This window comes from Melospiza melodia, chromosome 5 (genome assembly GCF_035770615.1).
Source record: "Melospiza melodia melodia isolate bMelMel2 chromosome 5, bMelMel2.pri, whole genome shotgun sequence".
Taxonomy (NCBI): Eukaryota; Metazoa; Chordata; class Aves; order Passeriformes; family Passerellidae; genus Melospiza; species Melospiza melodia.
This window is the reverse complement of record NC_086198.1, coordinates 22,775,909-22,795,254: the sequence shown is the minus strand read 5'-3', so window position 1 is coordinate 22,795,254 and position 19,346 is coordinate 22,775,909. Positions and strand designations below refer to the sequence as shown.

General features: G+C 38.6%; 1 protein-coding gene across 2 annotated transcripts in view; it reads left to right on the top strand.

The window, feature by feature from the left end:
* Window positions 1–19,346, top strand: part of BMPR1B (bone morphogenetic protein receptor type 1B) — a 230,775-nt gene that overhangs the window by 80,326 nt on the left and 131,103 nt on the right. Inside the window, exon 3 of one of the 2 annotated variants that reach the window (XM_063156587.1) lies at window positions 6,703–6,764. The gene's annotated coding sequence lies outside the window, so the exon portion shown is untranslated. Of the gene's footprint in view, window positions 1–6,702; window positions 6,765–10,619; window positions 10,740–19,346 lie in introns of those variants that run through there. The other variant, XM_063156588.1, reaches the window with a different exon arrangement.

The window sequence follows — 19,346 nt, the reverse complement described above, 5'->3', positions numbered from 1 at the left end:
TCCTAGGCTCAAAACACTTCAGTGAGTCATAAAGCAGGGTGTCAGTAGCCACGGTTTTCAAGATTGTTATACTTAGGCAAGAGCCCAGAGAGTAGGATGTGAAAGGCTGTTCCATGGTTAGATTGCAAAACCATTGGCTCCAGGTTCTCATGAAGTCTGTGTATGAATATGGCTGGAGCCTGAAATCTTGCAGTTTTGCACGTCTCCATGTTTTCTGACTTATTTTTTACGCAAAGACTACAGGGAACACCAGACAACATGTGGCTTGTGTTGTTTTTGAATTATTATTGTTAGGATTTTGCATGTTGACTAATGTGTTATTGGTGTGGTGTATCACAGAAATAAAATGTGGCCTTATTTTGACAGGGATACGCATGTTACAATTTCCTTGTAGTATATTGCACTGCCTTGTTAGTTTGATATGTTCCATTAATGTGAAAGTGGAATAAGGGAGCAGAAGAAATGTTCATCTGCCATGCATTTTCCCTCTCTTTGAAAGGCTCTCATGTCCTCTACCAGTTAGTCACCTCCTTCCCCGTAGTGCGTGATATGCTGCCCCCTCAGAGTTTAGCTGGCAGTTCACATGCAGCTTGCTCCCCTGAGAAATCCCTGCAAGCAGAGCAGCTCCACCAGTCTTCCCAGGCTGTCCTGGGAGCCTCTTGGTTGCCTGGCTTGAGAAACTGGAATGTGTTCTTCTGGAAGTAGCCAGGATATAACGATCCAGGCATTTTCAAGTAAGTTTTATCCTGCCTATTTTCAGATTCAGAAGTTTATTTGAAACAGTTTATATAGATTGCTTCAGATTGTTATGGGAGTTTTTTGTCATGATTTTTGATGTGTAAACGGTCAAATTTTATGTTCGCTGACAGGCTTGCTGAGGTTTAATGATGCAGGTAATTTCCAGGCTAGGATGGAGATTTATGGAAGGAAAAATGCATGCAATTAGATACATTACTGTATTTCTATTTAAGTTTTAGAATAATTAACTTCAGAAGTTATTTGAACAGTTGGTAAAAGTTTTATGATGATATGGCTGTATTATGATTTTCCAGTCAGTTTCACTTTCACTGCATTGTTTTTGCTTTGCTTTTCACTTATTGGTCTGATTTTATTCAGTAGGAGCAACAATGATTGTAGACATTCATTTCCTATGAAGAGTTTATGTTACTCTATTAAAAAGAAAGCCCAACTCCTCAAAAATAGTCTTGTAAAAATTTTTCTTTGAATAGGAAGTTTGAACAGCTGATCTTGATAGGTCATAGAGAGCAAATGTATTACTTAGGGGACCGGGTGCCAACATTTTACTTCTACGTCAGAGCAGTGTCTCATGCAGAATAATCCTCAAGATGTGACCCAGACTGCTCATGTTATAGCATTAAACTAGAAGCACACACCATTGCCACTCTGAGGCTGAGGTTTTAGATGGTATTTGGAGTTGTATTTCAGGGGACAGGTGGAAGTAATGATGACAATTAGAATGCCTTTGATGCCGCATTTAGCAAGTGCTCTTTTACTAAAGTGGGCAGATCAAACACCAGGAAGCAGTTTCCTCACTTGTAATACGAAGCTTGGCTTTGCAGCCAGTGCTCTGTCTGAAAATCTGCCTCTCTTTTGCAGGGAGAAACCAAACTGTTGCTTTCCCTGCTGCTCTGTTTCCCCTGGTTTCCCTATTGGGTTTGCTCCTCTGTGCAAGTTTAACTCAGGAAATACACATGGAACCAAGCCACTTCTTTGTCATCTGGGGTCCATGGACACAGCCACAAGAGCCTGAAAGCCTCCTGTCCCTCCTAGGAATCCTCACCATGGCTGTGCTCAGAGCAGGCAAAGTGACTTCCCAAATGAGGGAATTCTGGCTATGAGTTGGGGGCTATTGCATTTTTGTCCCCATGAGAGATTTGATCCAAAACTCTGATAGTTCCCATTATTAATGTAATCAGATGGCACCAAGGGGCACAAAACTGCAGAATTTTGCCAAACACATTTGTCAGAGACAGCAGAAGTGTAATTTAAGTTCATGCTGATCTTTGAGTGGTGGCATTCATTGTCTCAGCTGATGTTTAATAAAGACCATTCTAATAATCTTCCCTTTAATTTGGTGGCTATTAAACACATTAGCTTCATAAAAACTGTGTTTTCTTATAGCCAAGTTTCTCTAAGATGCTGAAAAGTAAGGACACGCTGCTCATCCAACTGGTTGACTGTTGTCTAGTAAAGATCTACACAGAGTAAATCTATGCTGTAGACCTGAGTCGCTCAGTTATGTGTCATTTAAAACAGGGAGCCACATGGGAGGTGTTTCTTGCTTCCACCAGCTCATCATTTGCTGGTTTTGCCACATTCTGTGCTGTAAATCTAACTCAAAAAAAAGAGAGATGAGAGAGAATACTGATTCTGTAAATTGAACAGAAAGATTGGCTCCACATGCAATACTTTATTTCTTTTGTGTTTGTTGTGACTGAGAAAACAATGGCAGAGGACACAGGAAATGCACCTGAGTTGTGTACATGCAGATGAGCTGATGTTTGCAGTGACTTGGAGCTGTGAACATGAGATGGAATGTGCCATTCAAGCATGAGTCCATGTTCTGTCTTTTCTTCATGCTTTTTGTATTGCAACTATGCCTAGCACATAATGTTTTGGTTGAGGTGCAGCTTTGGAGTTCTGTAATGTGACTTGTTATGCATTCAGAACAACAAGGGTCGGGTTTTGCATTTTTATTTTATTTCGGACATAGAAAGGCATCTGCCAATTAGTCTGAAACTTTCAGGGATCCCCTGCTGTTATTTCTCGGCCATGAACACCTCATTAAAGTTTATTCAAAGTCAGCACTCCATGTTGAGTTGCTGGAACACTGAGTTGTTCTTTCCACTGGGACTTGCTAGGTTTGAGTGAAGAGAGCACAGCTCCCTGCTGGTGTGCCCAGCATACCAGTGACTTGTGATTACAAGCAGGAGGGAGCAGTGCAGGGGCTACCAGCAGGCAGCAGCTTGGCACATCACACTCTTCATGCATTTTCTGGTGGCTGCTGTTTTAAATCCTTCTGTCATCCGGGAGGATGTGCACAGGCATTTCACAAATATTTCACATGTATGAACCCACCAAAGTGATTATTAGGCAGTGCACATTCATGTGACTGCTATAAAGCTTTCAATGCAGAGAGGTTGGACTAAATGACCTTTAAAAGGTGCCTTCTTACTCAAAATGTTCTGTGATTCTATAGTGTTAGGTGCACATATTTGTAATATTTGAATAGAAAATATATTCTCTGCATTTTAATATCTTATTAGCTATCAAAATTCTCTGGTATTTTATATTTTATATACTATGGATATATTTTTTCTATTTTCCATAGACATGTGGGTAAACATAGTGGAAAGAGCAAATCTAAAGAAATTCCTCTTTAATTATGTAGATAAATCACTGTTTTCAAGCTAGTGGGTGGGAAATATCTAAAAATATTTTCTGCCAGTAAATTATATTGCAGTTAGCACAACCACATTTGTGTGTGATCCCTTAATTTATGTGCGTGGCAAACTCCAAGGTGAGATGACCCAGATCTGATGGCAGCCTGGTATCAGTGTAAAGCAGATGGGCAGCGGCAGCTCCCCAGGCAGCCACAGTGCTCTTGTCAGTGGAAGTCAGCCTGAGATCAGAATCTGAAACATTTACATATTCTAGATAAGAAGGTGAAACTTAATATTTCGTGCTGCTAGTTTTGAAGGAACTGTCTCAGCTGGGTTTCTGTTTGTTCTGTTTTTTTACTGTCTCTTTTTCTTGTGCTGTGAAGTACAAGGAAAAACTAAGCCAAGACATTATTGCACAATAAAAGACTATCTGGTACCTAAGAATGGGAAAGGAAACTTACTCTGCACGGTCCATCTATTGCTAGTGAGACATACAGCTGGATCTCTGCAATAAATTACTGCAGGTTACCTCAGGTACTCTCTGAGCAAGAAAAATTTCTGAACTGAGCTTGCAAGAGTGGTTTTTATTGTGCAGAGTCCTCCTCTGTGTTTGAGATAGACAATAAGTAAAGTAATGTGATTAAATTTTGTCCTTTTTGGCCTTTTCAGGATCCTGGTTTATTGCAATGGAGCACTTGCATGAAGTTTTGCCACATAGGCATTTTTTCAGGTGCTGCAGAATAAAACAGCTTCAAATTGCCAAGAAATGGCTGCTGGATTATGAGCATGAATTTCATAAATGTTTTATCTAAATTAAAGCAAAATCAAGAGAAAAGCCAACAAGGTCTTTGTTAAAACAAACAAAATCACGCAAAGAAGTGTGTTAGGCTGTTTTAAAAAAAAAGTCTTTGCTTGGCTCTGGTGGGTATCCTCAACCTGAAGTTCATAAATACTAGATTTTCTTTCCAAACAGAAGGTGCCTTCTGAATGTGGTCAAGGCATCGGACAGATCAATTAGCCAGAATAAATAATAGTATGTTGCTTGGAGGCATAAGGCAAGGCTTCAGTCCAACAGTACTTTGAAGTTATGTAGACTTTAAAAGGAAGATAAGCGGATACAAAAGTTCTGCAGCAGATTGAGTTAGACACCAGATTACAATTCTTTTATGGTTGCAAGCAAATAACTGAAACTCTAGGCTTCTATTTGCCATACATGAGCACAATGAGATAGTGTTTCTTACTTTCAGGAGAGAAGTGAACATTGTTTCTTGAAAATGCCCTGTGTGGCATTTATTCCTATTGTATGGGGCTTTTTGGGTGGTGGGTGGGGGGTTAAGATAGGTCATTTAGAAACATCTTTTTGGAATTGTTGTCATGGCATGAAAGAAAGAAAGGAACAAAGGTCTTTGCTTGAGTCTCAAATTAGAATTCTTTCATTGCACATTTGAGCAACTTTAAACTGTCAGTTTAATGGGAAGTTTGCATGGAAAGTTTTAGCTATTTTATAGAGAAACTGAAGATTTTTTTTTTTATATCATATGGGTTATTTCTACATTTAACTGCTGGCACTCCATTACTGTGGATATTATTAATGTCATGTTATGTGAATTTTTCAAATTTCCATAAGCTATATATTTTTTATTGCAAATGGTTAGGATTTGGTTTTGTATTGATGGACTGTATGAAATCTTCCAAATGTGGGAATATATGTTTCTAAAATATTACTGAACAAACTATTGTAATCTCCCTGTCTTCTTTCTTAATATATCCTCCACTTTTAGCATAGGTAACAAAAACATTATGCTGAAAGAATTTGAGGTAGTTGAGACCACCTCCCATTTCTAGGTTTGTGTTTATTTTGGTCATATTGAATTTGAAGCAGAGACTCTCTCAGGGAAGGAATGCAGTCCAAGAGCCTGGGTCCAGATGTTATGCTTTCCTTCCATTCCAACCTAGGCCTCTGAGGCAGAGATCCCCCCCTCTGAAAACAAGACTTGGACAAAGTGCAAACACCTCATTTCCTGAAATCTCATTGTTTAGGCCAACAAACAGGCAGGTCAACATGCAGGTTGCAGAACTGAAACTGAACACCACCTCAGTTGCCCTGGATCAATGAAGTGTAATTTGAGGCTTGTGGTTGCCTGTCTAGCTTGGAGAACCAGCACAGAGAACAAAGGCTCAACACTGTGGCCTTCAGATATTTGAGGAGTGAAATAATGTTGCTGCTGTTGTCTTTTGCTGGCTTTTGGCTCAGGGCTGTGCTGTTTAGGTAGGCTAGGCATTAATTTTTTGTGATGGTTATGCCAGAAAGTTTTCCTAGAGCAGAGGCAACTTACACTGGTCCTAGGTAGCTTAGTTGAAGAAGAAAAACAAAACGGCAACAAAACAAAACCCCAAACCAGGAAAGAAAAACTTATTTGGGTTCTGCAGATGTTCACATCGACTGTTTCTTATAACAAAACATCTTGGTTTGACTCTGTCAGTCTCTCTGTATAACCAAGTCAGCAAAGAGCCCTTCGTGAACAATAAATGAAAAACTTGGCACAAGTCTGGCACTAGATGCAGATTAAAGAACAGTAGATGTAACTGGCTGTGATGCCTGTGGCATTTTCAGCAACTTGTATGAAAGGTTAGAGTCCATAGCTTCTGCCCCTAGTGGGAAATGGCACACACAAAAGTGAGCTGTTTTGGCTGGAATGTTTTTGCACTGTGGCTGCTGCTTTTTGGACAGGGAGCCTTTTTTGGTCAATAGAAACTCAGGCCCACAGTATTTTGTTTAGCTGCAGTTCAGGGTGTTAATTTATAATTAGGCTTCACTGGGATGTAATCAGATCCATACTTGTAGGGAGTATGGGGGGTTTTTTTGCATGTTTTTACTGAAGAGCTCATTAGAAGTTGATGGGAGTTGAGTGCATCTCAGTCCAGTCATGCACCTTTTCCTAAAGCACCTAATTCAATTGATTGGGGTGTTTAGTGACAAGAAATACTGTGTCAGCAGGACCTTAATTATTTAATCTATCTAACCACAGCATGAGTGTTATGAGTAGTGCATGGAGGTAGATAAAACTCTTACATCTTCATGTTTGAGTAGGAACACTGGGAAAGGAAAAAGGTAGTTTTTATTAGTAAGTATAGGCCATATTATACAATTGCTGCTTGATATTTGCCACGTAAAATATATGCCACACCATGAAAATAGAAATTTATCTGTCAGTTTGCTCAAGTGTGACTGAACTCTAATACTAATGTTAAGTGTACAATATCATATGTAATGGTATATTTTTCTGCTCTGTTGTAGATTATATCATCTTACTTAAACTGTGAGGCAAGAATACTTCTTGAAAATTAAGAGTTCTACAGGTAAGAACTGAGTTAACTAATTTTATAAAGACCATTGTTGTTCATAACCACCGTGATAAAGTAAACACAGTAGCATTCACTCTTCTTGAACTACACTTTGAAAAACTGACAAAAAATCACTTGCCATGCTCACAGTGATACAAACAGGATATTTGAGAAAGACAGATGTCTGAAAGACAGATGTCAAGTGTGAATGATGTTAGTATTTTCAATGCTTAGTACCTAGGATGTCTGTCAGGAAGGGATTTGTAAAGAATTGTCTTCTGACAGAAAAATGGGAGCCGGTTGAGAAAGTGGCTGGAGGTAATGGGCACACAGACACCAGGTGCTGGCAGCACAGCTCTGGTGTGGGCTGCTTGTCATTGCCTATCTCGTATTTTCAGATACCCATTGGGAGACCTAAACTTCATGTGCAGGAAATGTCCCTAGTCCCCTTGGGGTTATTGCTAAATAATAGCATGCCTGGCGAGTTAAGTTGTCATTCTTTGACTGATGTCTCCCCTGGGGTAAACAAGAAGTAGATCTGCAGAGCAAAAAGTCATCAGCTCTTTGTTTAAACAATCTGCTAAAACTGCTGCCTGGTTCTTAAGAAACAAGGATTTGAGTCTTTTCAGGAGGTTTGTTGAAAGATTAAATAATTACTCAGCTCATAACAGGAAAACTCCCACTTTGCTGGAGATGGTGTTGTAAAGCCTTATAGTCAGAGCTGACATAAAAAGAAAAGGTGAGCAGTTTTACCTTATCACATAATGGGGGGAATTCTATGTTTTTTACTTCTAATCAGACTGAGACAATGCAGGTGCGCAATTCACTTGACCCCAAATGAAGGATGGAGAAACACAGAAATTTGTTAGATGCTTACAAAACCTATGATGTCCTTAAGTTATGAACTGTCAATCCACTTTTCCAGGCCGCTGAAAACGTTGTGAGCTACTTAATCTACAGAGCCCTTGCCATCCTTTCAGTTTCTTCCTTTTTGTATACATCTATTTCATTGTAGAGCTTATAAACACAATGCAGGAAGTTGCTGAAATTGGAGAATTAAACATTTTTCCATACACAGATAGCACTTCCTGACTGCACCATATTCTGTTACCTTGCCTCAGTATTGTAAAGAGCCTGAAGTTGAGAAATTGTGTTGAAGTTCCTTTGGGTTTACATTCTTGGAACTTTTCCTAGAGCAATTTCATGACTTAATTTGCATTTGGTGTTAGAAAATTTATAAGACTCTGGTGCTTTGTTACTTATACCTAGATTTTGAAAGGAAAAAGAATGAATGCCTGTTAAGTTTAAAATAAAGTTGTAGCCTTTTCTTATAAAAATGGATGTGCTAACCTTGAAATGCCAGTAAGTTGCCTGGAGGTATTAAAAAAATAAAAAGCTATGTATTCGAAACATATGCAAAACAAATGAACTAAGTATAATCTTTTATCTGTTAATCTTTATTTATACAGGAACATGGTATATAAGGATTCTTAAGACTGTTAAAATGCTATTAATTTTCTGTGTTCTGTCCCAAATCTTTGCTCCCATTCTTGCAGAAAATGAATATTTTTATTATTAGCTGTTTAAGCATGTTTTAAGCTGAGTTTTGAAATATTTCCTTTAACAAAGAAGTTTTAAAAAATACTGGGTTTTGAGACATTTTAAGGTTAGTAACCCATTTACCATGTTTAACTACATGATGCTATTCCTGCTTCTACAGTATCCTAGTTAGTTTATCAGCTTGAATCTGAAATGAGTACAAAGATAATAATAGAACCAATTTAATTGTGTGGATGTATACATTTTGGTTTTACATCTGCATAAATGAAAGTGGCTTTATTGCTTCACACTAAAGACCTTTTGAAGGGTTTTGATTACTCTGTGCTTAAAATGCCTCCCTGGAGAAGGCAATACCTTGGACAGATTATATGATGTTCCTGGTCCGTTCAATCATTTTTGGGGGAAAAAAAATTGCCTTAGTAAATTAAACACAGAAAACCACATGAGTAGGTCCATGCTTTCTCCATGTAGTTCCTGCACTAGTCCTTGCTTTTAGAATAATACTTGTGTAATACAAAACATTTGATCTGGCATATGCTGCGTTATAGGCATCTGGCTGTAAAATGCTACTGAAGATTGCCCACTCTTTTAGCTGTAATTTTTAAACACTTGACTGATTCAAAATGAGCTTTGACATTTTAGTGACTATGTAGATTGTGAATATCCTTCCTTATGTCATGAATGAAGTAATTCCAGTGGGTTGTACTCGTCGTTTCTGCCACTGCTTTACCAATATAAGAAATTGTTGTAATTCAAAGGCTGTATAGAAATATTTAATTTGTATACCTCCACTACCATTTATTACTGGGGAAAAAAATCAATAATAAATGATAGAAAAAAGCAATAATAATTCTGGTGCTTCTTGCATTGCATACCTGACAAACCCATTTGAGCTTGGTTTTACTTTGAGAAGGACTTTAACTTACTTACTGTTATTCCATGAATATTTCTTCCATGGAAAGAAGAAAAAAAAATAATAATAAGCTATAACATCAAACCTAATAACTTAATCTGAAATAATTTTTGTTAATGTTTTGCATGGAACCAGTGCACATGAGAAAAGGGCATGGCAATAGACAGAAAATTCTTGCTCTATTCCTTGGGCTTGAAAGCAATCGGATGATTGAGCTGGCTGTTACTTGGGCCCTTAGTGAGTTGTCTTAGGGAGCACAAGCACCTGAGAACTATTTCTTTTGGAGGGCAGGATCCAGGGAGAAAGAAGACAGAGGTTGCTCTCGAGTGGTTTAGTTATGTAAGGTGGTGTCACAGATGGGGTCATGAAAAAGGCAGCGACAGTCCAGAGGAAATAGAAGGAGGGCAAGGGTGGGATGGACAGAGGAGAGAAGGGCACTCCTTTCAATAGCCATCTACTCTCCTCTGATCTCAGCTGTCTCAGAAAACTTCTCTTTGCAATTTGGTGAGGAATTCTCCAGTCTGATGAGCATGGTGGAATAAAGGGATGAGTGTCTTACTAGAGAGTAAGAAGCATTTCCATCCCACTAGTTCCTAAGGAAAATATGCCCCAAGCCTTCCTCCAGCTCAGATACCTTTTAAGACTTCTGTTCTTCCTCCTTCTGAATCCTTTTGGCAGATTCAATTTACATCATGCTCTGGGGATTTGATTAATTTCCTATCATTGGCCGAGTCTTGCAAACCTCTGCACTCAAGGTTGGCAGTTGTGCTGTTAAATCTTGGTATAAATGAGTTCTGCTCCTGCACATTCAACCTATGGCATCTTTGCTGTCTGGGACCATAACCCAAACTGTGTTTGTTTGATGAGTAAGTGGCACCATAATGTGAAATCTATCCTATTAGCAGAGTGAATAAACTTACTCAGTATGGAACTTTTAAGTGTCTGTTACCATATGCCTTAGGATCATAATTTAAATTAAATTTGCTTAAAATGGAAATCTAGATTCAAGCTGACATCATAACATATGACCTCCACTAGCAATGAAAATTGAAAACATGACACAAGGACATTAATCACTGAATAGTTTATAAGCTGCCCTGAATGTTCATCTGAAATGTTAATGCTATTTTATTATATGCAATAACAGCTTAAAGTGAAAATTTATGAACACTGTGAGGTGCCTAAGATAAGGCATTCAGACTCATCTTATTGTGCCCTGGCTCAAATATTTTGAGTCTTTAGAGAAGTACTCAGAGACACTTGTGTGCTTAACCTATTGCTTTTAGTGCAAGCATAACCTCTGCCTTTTCTCCCTCTGGGACTGGAAATGTGAGCAGGATAGTGGGGATCAGGTTTGGCAGTCAGACGTGTGTGAACTCAAATTTGTTCGTACATACCCATGTGCAGGAGGAGGTGTTTAATGGCCTCAGCGTGGAAGTGTCTGTGAAGTTTGGGTCATTGTTTTTTGGGGTTTTAATTCTGCTTAGCAGTTTGAATTTTGGACTGGAGTCCTGATAGTAAGTTTTGATTTTTTTTTTAATAGACAGCTGTAGTTGTAATGTTGAGTGTAGCTGAATATGGAGTATAATGGGTGCAGTAGAGCTTATTTATGCAAAACTGACCAGGGCTGTCATCAAACAGATCTCTTCAGATGGCCTGATGGAATGATTTTGGGATTTTGTGTGTGGTATTTTTTAATTAACAAGTACAAAATCTATTTGATGGTTTGAAAAGGAAGAGATTTAAGAACGTCTTTTTAACTTGATCTCAGATTTATAATACTTCATCTGTAATATATGCCCTTTACTTGTGGACTCATCAGTGTAACTCAGAATCTTCAAAATTTGATGTCATACATAGTTGACTTGGTGGAGTCTGGAAAAACACAAGCTAAGTTGGATTATTAGTTTTGAAACTATTCACTGCTGGTTTTTTGCTGGGAGAGCTTCTTTGTTCCTATGTAACTTGAGCCACTGATTTAAAAATAGATTTAAATGCTTTTATAGGTGAAAGTGAGCTTAATTGACAGTGAGCTGGTTGTAGCTTTTGTATTTTGCTTTACTGGGTAGTTCTAGTAGTAAACTGAATTTATTGAAGTAAATCTATGAAATTACCTTAATTGCCTGATCTCAATAATATTTTTAAGGAACTCCCCTATTTGTGTGTTTTTATTTTAATGTAAGGTACATAGTGCAGCTTGTGTATGCATATTGTTTGGAGGCTTTGAATGGCTTGCCTGTCTGATCCATTTTAATAGATTCCAGCCTTTTTCCATGACATCATTATTATAACAGACTTCCTAGAAAATATGAACAGCTGCTGTGTATTTTTTTCCTGTGTTTGGTATTAAAACTGTAGCAGCTATTCTGTTTTTTACAAATGACAGCAATAGGCTTGTCTGATGTAAAACAAAATGAAAAAAAGTCCAAGTAAGGAGCTGTGATACTGTTAACAGGCCAGTAATGTAACAGGTCTCCTTGTATGAATCATTTCATAATGCAATAAGGGATTACTTATGCTGCTGTCATACTGGTCAAAGGTTGGTCCCATTTCCTTCCCCCCTCCTCCTGAACTAAACTGTGCATCATTAAAGATGATGAAAACAGTATTGTGCTCAGCTTCCTGGCCCAGATGGCAATTTGCATGAAGAATTTTACTGTATTTTTTTCACCTAATATTCTTATGCACACTGTGCATGGAGGTTTTCTTTCCAGTTCAGGTCAAGCAGACTTCTTTCTTGTTTCTCTGCACATCTTGGCATTTAGGGATGGCTTAGAGGCCACTTAACATGGAGTCTGGAGTATTACATGGAACTAGGAGTTCATCAATCTCATTGTTATGTGTAATTTTCTATCTAGCTCCATCTGTAAATACTGTAAACAGATGAAAGATGTCAAAGAGGGATGTGGACCTTTCGATCATTGCATTCTATGCTGTCTGAAATACCTTGCTTGGGGTTTTAGTTTCTTTTAGACAACTTGTGCAAACCAGCCATGGCATCTGGTGTGTTTCATGCCTCAATATCTGCATTTGACACAACAAAAGCAACAGGTATAAAGAAAACCTAACCTTTCCATGGCTCTGAATAGAAACACACGACACTGTGGCTGACTTAGAGATCAGACAAGTCTCGGGGTGTAATATGGCCATGAGACAACTCATCATCCATTAATGCTGTTATCTCAGACCTGTGTCTTTTGGAGTGCCTTCCTCCTCCATTTTCAAATAAGTCACCTGTGTGTTTTCTGCTGTGTGTGGGAGGAAAAAAAGCAGCAGCTAAGTACTGTTCTTCTTCATGAAGCAGGGGGATGGTCTCTGCACCAGGTGAGTGGCTGTGAGCTGATTGAAAAGTGCTCCAAGAAAATCAATACTAACCTTGCAATGAGAAGTTAGATGAGGAATGGCTGCATTGCTCCTGTCTGTGGTGTTCATCAAATGGTGCCTGTTCTGCAGAGCATGTAGAGAAACATTTTCATGAACAGAATAACTGATACCTTTGGCAATTATCAGTTACAAGCCCTTCTTCATCTTTTAAGGACTCCAAGAGAGACTGCTTGACCTGTTCTCCATTAATGTCCTAAAGCAGCCTTGAAAAGCACATGATACATAAATAATATTAATGCAAATTATTATTAGCCCAGATGTGAGAGCACATGGAAATTAACTTCTGTTTCATAACCACAGAAAGTTTAAACCAGCACTGACTATATATAATGTGTGATGCCTACAGAAGGTCATTCCTTCAAATATTTGATGCAACATGGTACTGAGCAGCTAATGGTTGATATCTGTGACTTCTGGGCTGTACCACGGCCTGGATGGGAAGACAGCTTCAAACCACACGAGCCCTTTTGAAGGTCAGCTCACACCAGGGTGGCATGGTTAATGAAAATGCAGTTTTATTCCAATGTTAGACAATTTCTGAAGCTCTTTTTTTTTGTCTTCTCCTTTTTGTTTACATTGAAATGAGAGTAAAAGTCTGATTTTCAGTGGAACAAAATTTGTGTCTCGCTTTGACGTAGTTTTTGCAGGCAGTTATAAAGCAAAGTGAAGAAACAGCATGTTATGTATAAAATATTTTGAGACTGTAGTTCTTATCATACCACTTCTGCTTTGAGGAAGAAGTGTTACTCATAACTCTAAAATTCCCCAGTGTGGGGAAAGCTGTAGGGACTGAGTGTACAGATTTTAGCTTACTGGTTTTTTTCTTTTTTGAAGCATTCAGAAATTCATTTCTTCCTCCCCCTTCTCTCAACCCCCATATTGTTTTCAAAATTAATAGTTCTGTGCGATTGCATTTCTGGTCAGTCTAGCCTATTTCGGGTGTGTAATCAGGCTGTGGATTGTTTTGATAGTTCATTTCTCTAAATAAACTTCTTAAAAAATCGTTTTTCCACTTCCTACCCCTAAAAGAAGGTTTGAGAAACTAACTGATATTTGCATAAATATGTATTAAGAGGTTTTAAATATATGTTAGAGATAAATATTTGTCAGATCAGCTTATAAAAATTCTGCTTACAAAATAAATTTATTTTTAGCTGTTATTTTTATTTTAAAAATGCAAAACATCAACCATCCTGTAGAGATGAAACACTTTGTGGTGAAAAACAATTTTGTAGTCATTGATACATATAAATTACGATATATAAAATTCAAGTAATTTTATAATAATTACCACATCCATTCAAACTTGTGTGGTAAGGCAAAACTGTAGAGAAATTCCACTGAAATTAATGTGGCTGATCTATAATTACACCACTGAGTCAAACAGTAATATGGATCATTCATTTGTAATTTGAATGCAAACAAATCTGTAATAAAAATTTCTACCATTCTTCAGACAAGTCATGGAAAATGTTTTGCATTTTGCTTCATAGGTGTTTGAAATAAAACTCAGAATATGTCTTGGTAATAGCATATGTCCACAAAATGTAATTCACTGAAAAATTATTTAACTGTGGCTTTCTTATTGACACCCTGTTTACAGTGAATCTGCTCACCTGAGAAAGCAGTGAAGAGTAGCTAAACATGGCCCTTTTTATAATAAATACCAGTGTATTTTAAATTGAGGGTAAGAACTGATTTTTCTCATTTGCAGTACAAATGCTTTTCAATTAGATTTGTGCTAAACTCAGTGGCAGACTATGGAACAAAAAGTATGTCTCAGTAAGCTGAACATGATCTTTCAGGTGTCTGTGCATCTCCTAGCAGCAGTGCCTGCCCATGCAGCGGGTCAGACAGCTGCTTCATCCCTTCCACCAGGACTCAGAACATCAAAGTATGTAAGGCTCAAAGACCTATCTTGAGGCCCACAGTGCTTGAAAGGCTTTACTGGTTTCTGTGTTTTTCTCTCTGCTTTTTAAATGTGCATCCTCATGACAAACTCTGTAGGGTGTAGTTCACACGTGAAAGTGTCACTTCCCGAAATGATTGGTAATAACAGGACCTGGAATGGTTTTGGGTGTGGGGATATTTTTTGCCTTCATCACCATCAGCTTTACACTGGCCCATGTTGGCAGTGAATATAATCTATAATAAGCTATTGCCTTTAAAAATGGTAGCCTTTTCTCTGTGAAATGAGTAGATGCCTGTTAGACCAAATGCAGAAGTCTGTACTGCAAACCATCAGTACTAAAGTAATTGTAATAGTATTGCTGCCACAGCCACAATATTCAAAGACTGGTGAGGGGGGCAGGGTTTGCACAGAGAGGTAATATCTTTTATTAGATGAACCAATATAGTTGGAAAAAACAGATGCTTCAGACAGACAAATCTTCCTTCAGGAAAGGCTATCTATGCCCAGAAGCTTGTCTGTTTTTTCCAACTGTATCAGTTGGTCTAATAAAAGATATTGCCTCTCCCTGTAAACTTTGCCTATATGAAACATGGGAATTCCTGTCAGCCCTTCAACAGACAAGCCTGCAGCAGCATGGGCATGGTGCTTTGCTGGATTTCATATGTCATATTTCTACTCCTACTTTACCTGCCCTGCACTTTTTAATCATGGGGCAGAAAGGGAGAATATGTTCAATTAATAAGATTAATAGACACTGACTGACAAAGCTTATCAGGGTAGTAGCTTTATTCCTTTCCTTAGCTTTAGCTTAAATGTTTGATGGAAAGGAAATTTTGCTCTCTGTGGAGTCTGTTTCTTTCTCCCCACTTGAGAGATGTGGGTCCTGTAGCTCCTGTTAATGCTGATCTTCCCGGTGTGATCTGCCCGTGTATTGGAACAGTTACAGAAGGGAAAATTGTTCCCTGGCCATTGCTCTGCTTTTCTGATGAGTCTGATTTTGTAATGTTCTTAGATCTGTAGTGATAATAGTCACCCAATAGCTGGTCATAAGTCTCTTGCTTAAATTTCAAAAGGGCTCTAGGGCTCTCCTTGCAGAAAATAAAAGACAAAAATATTCGGTGGCTTGACGGGAAGTGTGTCTAAAAGGATCTGCTGTAATGTAAAAACAAAGGAGCAGTGTTTCCAGCTAGAGCACCAAACATCTTGGAGTCCACTGTGGAAAATGTTTATAGTGTTGTATAGTTTTATTAGCACAGATTGAAGAAAAACAGCTTATTGAATGATTTTGGGGACTAGATTCAGTACCTGTGGACTATCGAATAGTGGTCAAAGAAAACCCCTCTCTGCTGTGGGGTTGAGAGCAGGGGATCTGTAAGGAGTACTCAGCTTTCTTGTACAATAAATAAGGACAAACACTGCTTTCAGACTCACTGAGGGTCCTACATGTGCTGAGGGGAATTGGGTTGCAATGCCAGGAGGCTGTGTGGGTGCCCTTGGGCATGGAGATTATCAGGCTCAAGGTACTCCCAAGTCCTTCCACAGGGACACTGTGAAAACAGTGGAGCTGTTGCCTTTCCACTCCTCCACTCACAAGATACCTCATATAAAACCTGTTTACTTGGGCTGGATTTTAGCTGACATTCTCTTAGTTGTGTTTTGCTCAGGTGTGGTGGGCAGTAACATGCAGAACAGTCTCTTGTCTCTGCGCCGAACCCTGCGTGATAACTGTAGTGCCTTTACCCATCTTGGAAAGATTTACCTCCTCTCAAGCAATAAATATTATTAAAGCACCAAAGTTCAGTAGCAAGATCATCAATTTGTTTAATTGTCTTAGGCCTCTTTTCTGTTTTTATTGAGCTATGCCAATGCCAGCTCTTGCTGGAGGCTGTAGGTGCAGGGTGAGCCTCGGGCTGCCCTGGAGTCCCAAGACAGTTTAGCTTTTACGCCCCTGCAGCAAGAGAACAAATAGTTCTCTCTGCACATTGCAGAATGAGCTGTGAGTGAGCTGTCGTGTTGTCTCAAAGAACTGGACCAGAGAGTGAGGCTGAAGCCAGGGCTTGAAAAATGTAGCCTGTGCCTAAGCATTAGTGTGAAAAATAGTTGGGCTGGAGTCCTTCCTGTTGTGTTCAGAGGCAGTGACTGATGAGGGCTTGGATTTGGACATGAAAAAAAGACATGCTTCTGTGTTAAATCTACACATGGACCAAAAATGAGAGAGGAAAGAAAGGTGTGAGGGAGAAGTGTGTTTTGTCAGATGCTGCCTTTGTGCCTGTTGTGTCCCTTACTCTTCTGCCTCCATAGGAAGGGCATGTGCCTTTTTTGGTCTCCGTTGGTGTGAGCTGCTCCACTTCCTCTTGCACACCACTTAGTAACTTCAAATCCTTTAGCCTCAACACATATCACATGTGTCCCTCCAGCAGACTGATTTTTCCGAGTCCTTCCCAAGTGTTGTGTGCTGAATTTTTCCCTTCCCACCAGCAAATACTAGGATTTTTCTGGCTGTGCTGCTACAGGACTGCAATGAGTGCCAGGGTGGGAATATCCTTGATATCAGCATTCTGATAGGATGTGACAAATTGGCCTGAAAAGAACCTAAACCCTGGTGTTCTGTAGCAAGAGAAGGAAGACATCCTTCTGCTTTGAATTCAGCAATGTTTTCATTGCTGCTTCATCCTTGCAGGCAGCTGCTTCTTAATGCTCGGTGCATCTTGCGTGGTTCTTACGAGCAGCCGTGAGCTGCTGCAGCTTGGCACACATCTATGCAGCTGAAGAGGTATCCAAAGAATTGTTTATTTGCTTGCAAACATGAGAAGCCAGCTATGATGCTTACTGCCCGTTCGTGTTTGGAAGATCATTTTGCAGCCAAAAGAAAGCTAAGAAATCTGGAGACACTTTGGCATTTGGCTAGCTGAGTGGGTGGAGAGGTTGTTTTCAATCCTTGATTAAAGCACAATGTGTTGGTGCACAAGGGTGGAGAAGCAAACCAATGTAATTAGAGTATGAAGTATTGCTTAGGAGCTGAAATGCTGATATATATGGTGACATGCCAAAGTATAAGGTCTGATATAAGCAAATGAATGCACCCTTGGCCAAGAAAAGTCAAGGAGAAAAGCAGAAAACGTGACCTGAATCAGCAGAGAGACACTGACACAGGCAGTTATGTGTAAGGTCTGTGTATGTGGGACAAATCAGTGTCATCCAAATCTCTCTTTAAAAAGTAATGAAACACTGAGCTACCACCATAAAAGCTTAATGTGCAAGGTCTGCTGTAAATTACACTGCAGTGTATCATGTACAGGGATTCTGAACGTTGGAACTGGTGCCTCCCTGACATAATTTTAGGCATGTGTGGTAGAAATTCAAAAATATAAATTCTGATATATGTAGCTTGTAGTGTAGTCTTGTTGACTTTTGCCAAATCTAGGCTAATAATAATAATAAACAATATTCAATATTTTTGGTGATTTAACTAGCTTGAAAGCCAATCTGTTGAATCTGAATAGCTTTGTGATGATAAAATAGCAGCATCAAAATTTAAGGGACCAGTAAGATTGACATGGAATCTGCTTGGTCTGTAAGTACACATGAGTTTTCATGGAACTACTTTGAAGGTTGTGAAGATTGAAATAAAATCCACTGGATTTGTTATCTTTGATAAATGAAAGGTAAATATAGTTTATATTATTTTAACTTTTTCCAAGAAGAGTCTTGCAACATTTATCTCTTGCCCTTGTCTGTATCCTCTTGACAAATGTTTCATTTCTGGGTTTTAGCAGCTATCTTCATTTCTCTACTTTAGCAAAATTCCTTTCTTTTTTCTTCTCCATGTAAGTTAGTAGATACTTCTAGTTGCTGTAAAATGGGAATTCTGGCACATATATGATAATCCATTTTTTTTAATGTTTGCCTTTTGCAAACTCTTCAGTGATTTTTTTTTTTCTCCAGAAAACTTAAAAAAAATTTCCTTCTTCTTGAATATTCTTCCTCATGAATCCTTGCTCAGTAGTACTGGAGCCTCACTCTTTCCCACAGCCATGCACACCTTGTGGTTTGAAAAACTGACCCATTCTTTATGCATGCTTCTCTTTCCTGGCTGGGAATTAAATGCTTTAAATCGCTCTTCTCCCATGTTAATTGTGGCTAAGTTGATTGGTGTTACTCTTTTTTTCTTAGTAAATTCATTCATTCCAAATTCTTCAGCTGCCTCTGAAGAATCTTTGAGCCTCTTCTTCTGGGCAGTTTGCTTACCTTCCATCAGGGTGACTAAATCTTTCTCTTCTTTTTCTAGTGTTAATCCTCTCTGTTCTTCTCTTGTCTCCGTTTTTATTTTAGAGGAGATAGAAGTGCTTTTGTCCAGTTAGGCATATGTTATCTAATCAGTGACATTTTGTAGAGATTTGAAACCTTCTGGCTCCAGTTGCGTTAAGTATGTGACATTTTTCCTTTGGGCTCCATATCTTTGCTTCGTTGGAAGGGAGCATAATAATCCCAAACACCTTTCTATCACAAGATATTATGACTAAAGTTATTTTTCTCTGTCTCAACTTCTGGTTGCAGAAAACTCTAAGTTTAAGATATGCTATCTTATTTTAAAAACACATGACTCCTTGCATACTTGCATACTTATTCCTTAGGAAAAATAAAAACAAAACATTTCCAGACAAAATAGTTAACTTATCAATTGTTACCAGTATGTTTTCATTCAGAATTTTGCTTATTTGTAGCTAATCTTTGAGCTGCTTTATTTTTAGTTTAATGATGAAAGTTTACAGTCAGAAAATAAAGTAGCAATTTATCATGGTCAACCAGAAGTTCAAAAGCCAGCCAG